We start from the raw sequence: 6,142 nt of genomic DNA, 5'->3' as shown, positions 1-6,142 counted from the left end.
TCACGAGTTTTTTTTTATTCCTCTCGTATATCGTCGTCACGCCCTTAATGATAGGTTTTGAAAAAGATTTTTCATGTCATTCCCATTTAGGTTCGATTCGGATCTCTCTGTTGTTTCCCTTTCCTCCCGAACCTTTTCCTCGAAATGATAAAGAATCTGGTACACTCGAATTGTATTATTTAAGTGCTTATTGCTTGCCAAAAATCCTACTTCTACAATTGGTAGGTCACCGGGTTATTCAAATAAGTCGTGTTTTCTGTGCTTTTCCCATGTTACAACTTCCGTACCAATTCGATCGATCCGGAATGGATCGGTTAAACATTCTATTAGGGAGCCCGGTCTTGACTCTTCTGTGTGGTATTCATTCTCGTTCGGCTCTTGGAGTCACATCCAGCAGTGGTTGGAACAGCTCGCAAAATCCAACCACTTCACCTACTTTATTGCCCCCAACCGTTTCCCGTACCTCTATAGAAACAGAAGGGTTTCATGTTCTTTCATCGATTGGGTATTCCTCTCCTTTTGTATCTCTTTATCCAATTTCGGTCTCGATTAGTTCACAAGATTGAATGGCCAAGTCATGGAAAAGCCGTTATTCGATTGTTTTAAAAGAATGTGTTGAGCCGGGCCCGGGTATGTAAGTTCAGCGATGTACAAACAAGGATTGATTTGACTTCCGCACCTAGGGTTCTATTTTTTAAGAATAAGGAAGAGGAATAGAATCTCATTCATGTGTTCATGCTAACAGAAGAGCGGATCCAATACACATACATAAGGCATCGGTTGTTCTTAACAGCGATGGCTATTCATTTAAGTCTTCGGGTAGCACCACCAGATCTTCAACAAGGTGGAAATTCTCGTATAGTATAATATAATAGTAGTAGACGGCAGTAGATCCTACAACGGTACTTCCGTGGAGATACGATCCTACAACGACTATTTCCTTGCAAAGCAATTCAAACAGTACCGGTACTCCTAAGCCATGAAACCAATGCTAAGGGAAAGACTTCTGCTCGCTGGATCAAAGAAAAGGTAATATCCTCGGGAAAGGCTAAGCACATTCGAAGACTGGCTTTCGATTCGTATCCTCTGAGCAAGGCCTATTCCGGGGAAACAACTAAACCCTGGGCTGTTTATGATGTGAGGCTGATTCCTATTCCACAAAATGGTACGGTTGTTGTATTCCGATTAGCGGTGCCCAGGAAAGAACGGGTACTTAACGGCTGCTATAAACCATTATGGAATTCTGTGTTACCTTCATTCAATATCTTATATTAGGTATAGAATCGATCATAGTTCCCCCACGACCAAGAGAAGTGGCTTATCTATTGAATAATAGATCTCGTAAATCAAATAGGTTATGACAAGAGAGGGTTCCTACACTCGTTCTAATGGAACGTGGGGATCAAAGCAAGAGTCAAAGTCACAGATCAGGATGGACATAGTACCAATTCTGTTAAGCCACAACCAACTATCTTATCAACCCAAAGCTGCAAGAAGAGAAGTTAAGTTGTTGACCAGGTTCAAATAGCCCAGTTTCAAATAGTGCCGTATTGAATGCGCAAAGTGCTGCTCAGCCTAGCCTAATAGAGGAGAGGATGGATCCGACCTCTAGCTCTTTACTTTTACTGCCTGTGCAGCTAAGGAAAGACAACTACACTTCCAAGTCCTAAGAGAATACTAGTATACGATCTGTTATATAAATAGGTAAATGTTCCTTTCCATTATGAATCGCGATTGTATGGCCAACCATTGCGGGTAGAATGCTAGATGCCCGGGACCACGTTACTATTATTTATTTCTTTCTCCTCCTTCATATTGACCTTTTCTATTTTTGCCAATAAATGACGAGCTACAAAAGGATTCGTTTTTTTTGCTGATTACTCCTTTTTTTCATTTTAAAGAGTGGCATCCTATGTCCACTATCTCGATCGAGGTATGGAGGTCAGAATAAATAGAATAATAATGAATGGAAAAAAGAGAAAATCCTTTAGCTGGATAAGGGGCGGATGTAGCCAAGTGGATCAAGGCAGTGGATTGTGAATCCACCATGCGCGGGTTCAATTCCCGTCGTTCGCCCATCGCATTATTGCAAATTCCAAAAATGCAATTTTCCATATTCCTAGTTACGTATTTACTTACCTTACGGCGACGAAGAATAAAACTATCACTATATTTTTTCCTTTTCCTAGTTCTTCTTCCAAGCGCAGGATAACCCCAAGGGGTTGTGGGTTTTTTTCTACCAATGGGGGCTTTCCCTTCACCACCCCCATGGGGGTGGTCCACAGGGTTCATAACTACCCCTCTTACTACGGGGCGTTTACCTAGCCAACACTTAGATCCGGCTCTACCCAAACTTTTTTGGTTCACCCCAACATTACCCACTTGTCCGACTGTTGCTAAGCAGTTTTGGGATACCAAACGGACCTCCCCAGATGGTAATCTTAAAGTGGCCAATTTACCCTCTTTTGCAATCAGTTTCGCTACAGCACCTGCTGCTCTAGCTAATTGCCCACCCCTTCCACGTGTGATTTCTATGTTATGTATGGCCGTGCCTAAGGGCATATCGGTTGAAGTAGATTCTTCTTTTTTCTCAAAAAACCCCTTCCCAAACTGTACAAGCTTCTTCCAAAGCATACGGCTTTCTAGATGTATATGACGATCTCTAGACAGATGGATCTTATATGAATCGTATGATGAAGTACCACATGAGTGGATATATAGAAAAGGAATCCAAATCCGCCGAATCGCTCATGTTATGATCTTCTACATCCTAGGTCTCCGCGTTCCGTCATCTGGCTTATGTTCTTCATGTAGCATTCAGATCGAATGACTCTATGAAATTACGTCGATACTTCCACATATTATGGGTAACGTAGGAGACATCCCTATTTTCACCCGGGGGTCTTAATTACCACTGCTTAGCTTCGCCTCTGACCATAAAATGAAATGTGAATAACCCGTCCTCCTCTCTTTGAAACAAGGGGCGCTTCCGGTTCTGTGCGTGCTTCAAACAATTTTGTCTTCTCCATATCTCTAGAGTCAAGAATTTTCTATGAGGAACTACTGAACTCAATCACTTGCTGCCGTTACTCAACAGTTTTCTGTTGAGGTCTATCCCGTAGAGGTAGTCAAATTGGATCAGTGATCGATTTCTAGGTTTCGTCGTAAACCTAATTGGTTACTTCCAATTACGTAAATCAATAGTTCAAACCGCACTCAAAGGTAGGGCATTTCCCATTGATATAGGAACTTTTGTACCAGAAACAATAGTATCTCCAACCCTCTGGGATGTAAAATATATCTCTGCTCACCATCCCCCCAGAAATAGTGTATGAGACAAATGTATGCATTTCGATTAGGGTCGTATTCTATGGTTACGATTCTACTCTACCAGATATGTCTTTTTGATTCCGTCGAAAATAGATTTTACGGTATAGGCGCGCCTCCCCCTCTATGCCTTGCGGTAATGATTCCTCTGGCATTACGACCTTTACCACAACGGTGCCGTCCATGGATCAATTTATTTCGTGGATTGGATTTCACTTGCCTGTCTACGGTTCCCTTGCGTGTGCTCGGGATAGGTGTTTTGTATAAATGTTTCGCCGTATTATTAAGTATTCTCCTTGAGTTCGTTTCTCTATCTAGAAGTGGAATAGAATAACCCGGTTGAAGGGTAATGATCATACGTCTGTAATGCATTGTATGTCCCAGAATAGGTCCCATTCTTCTACCCTTTCCGGGTAGTCGATGGCTATTCACAGCTACTACCTTAACACCAAAGAAGAGTTCGACCCAATGCTTGATTTCTGTCTTAGTGAATCCCGATTCGACATTAAAAGTATATTGATTCTTTCCCAATAAACGAAGACTCTTTTCTGTAAATACTGCGTATTTGATTCCATTATCGTACGATAATACTATATTTTTATTTATATTTGTTTATTGTATTATACCTTTCTATATTCTAGATATATAGAATAGAAGAATCTCGATTTGTCAAGTCTCATGATCGTATCAAGATCTATTTCAATTCGGCTCAGTCTTTTTTTTTTAGAAAAGATTGAGCCGAATTGAATTGCAATCAATTAGAGGAATAAAGAAGAATTACTGCATTTCTTAACTTATTTTTTCTCTTTCTATTTTGCTTCTTTTTTATTTTATATGGTATCCATCGCTTTGAAACCATCAAATTGGATCTCCTTCCATATTTCACAAGCTGCGGCTAGTTCAGCACTCCATTTGCAAGCTGCTTTGATAATTTCATTACCTTCACGAGCAAGATCGCGCCCTTCGTTACGAGCTTGTACACAGGCTTCTAAAGCCACACGATTAGCTGCTGCACCAGGTGCATTTCCCCAAGGATGTCCTAAAGTTCCTCCACCAAATTGTAATACGGAATCATCTCCAAAGATTTCGGTCAGAGCTGGCATATGCCAAACATGAATACCCCCAGAAGCCACCGGTATAACACCTGGCATGGATACCCAGTCCTGAGTGAAAAAGATACCGCGATAACGATCTTTTTCAATAAAATCATCGCGCAATAAATCAACAAAACCTAAAGTTATTTCGCGTTCCCCTTCTAACTTACCTACTACTGTACCGGAGTGGATATGATCTCCCCCCGACATACGCAATGCTTTAGCTAATACACGGAAATGCATACCATGATTTTTCTGTCTATCAATAACTGCATGCATTGCTCGGTGAATGTGAAGAAGTAGGCCGTTGTCGCGGCAATAATGAGACAAAGTAGTATTTGCGACCTCCTGTTAAGTAGTCATGCATTACAATAGGAACCCCTAATTCCCTTGCAAATACAGCTCTCTTAATCATTTATTCGCATGTACCTGCAGTCGCATTCAAGTAATGCCCCTTGATTTCACCGGTTTCGGCTTGTGCTTTATAAATTGCTTCGGCACAAAAGACAAAACGGTCTCTCCAGCGCATAAATGGTTGTGAGTTTACGTTTTCATCATCTTTGGTAAAATCAAGTCCACCGCGTAGACACTCATAACACGCTCTACCGTAATTTTTTGCGGATAATCCGTTTAATAGTACATCCCAATAAAGGACGACCGTACTTGTTCAACTTATCCCTTTCAACTTGGATACCGTGAGGCGGACCTTGGAAAGTTTTTGAATAAGCAGGGGGAATTCGTAGATCCTCCAAACGTAGAGCGCGTAAGGCTTTGAAACCAAATACGTTACCCACAATGGAAGTAAACATGTTAGTAACAGAACCCTCTTCAAATAGGTCTAATGGATAAGCTACATAACAGATATATTGATCTGGGTCCCCAGGAACGGGCTCGATGTGATAGCATCGTCCTTTGTAACGATCAAGACTGGTAAGTCCATCAGTCCAAACAGTTGTCCATGTACCAGTAGAAGATTCCGCAGCTACTGCAGCTCCTGCTTCTTCAGGCGCCCGAGCTGAGGAGTTACTCGGAATGCTTGCTGCCAAGATATCAGTATCCTTGGTTTCGTACTCCGGGGTGTAGTAAGTCAATTTATAATCCTTAACACCAGCTTTAAATCCAACACTTGCTTTAGTTTCTGTTTGTGGTGACATAAGTCCCTCCCTACAACTCATGAATTAAGAATTCTCACAACGACAGGGTCTACTCGATATGGATTAGGCGTAAATGAAACCTTTGCAAAAATCGAAAAAAATAAAGATATTTAATTAATATCAACTCATTAAATAAAAAAAGGAGTATGCTTAAGTTAATGAATATGTTTCATTCATATATAATGTGTACACCCTGTGTACAAATGCAAAGCAAGTTCTTTCCAATGCTACTTCCAAAATGCCAGTGCACGGATTTGATCTCTTGACTTTTATTAGCTCCTGATATAGATAATGCTACGTGCTCGCTAACTCTATTCGTCCTGGCATGGCAAAGCGGCGAACCTGCCTGCCTAATGAAGAAAGAGAAGTCGATCTAGAGAAGCTTCTTAAGTAAGAATAAGATGGCAAAAGAGTAGAGATTTTACAGTTCATTCGCTTGGAAGCTAGCTTCATCTGGAGCATACACTCTGGGAGGGGTATCACAATCTTCTGTACCTATATGGAAATCGTAGCAAGGCTAGCTTGTAACATCGAAGAGCAGGCATTTCCAATTAGTTTAGTTGAAAC

At 41.1% G+C, this 6,142-nt stretch overlaps 1 pseudogene across 1 annotated transcript; it reads right to left on the bottom strand.

Annotated features, from left to right (window-relative positions):
* Positions 1 to 4,148: 4,148 nt before the first annotated feature.
* Positions 4,149 to 5,683, bottom strand: LOC118474055 (ribulose bisphosphate carboxylase large chain-like; annotated as a pseudogene). The gene has a single exon (XR_004853807.1). The product of XR_004853807.1 is annotated as a ribulose bisphosphate carboxylase large chain-like (transcript).
* Positions 5,684 to 6,142: the final 459 nt, after the last annotated feature.

Source organism: Zea mays, unplaced genomic scaffold (genome assembly GCF_902167145.1).
Source record: "Zea mays cultivar B73 unplaced genomic scaffold, Zm-B73-REFERENCE-NAM-5.0 scaffold_212, whole genome shotgun sequence".
NCBI lineage: Eukaryota > Viridiplantae > Streptophyta > Magnoliopsida > Poales > Poaceae > Zea > Zea mays.
This window is presented reverse-complemented; position numbering and strand designations above follow the sequence as displayed.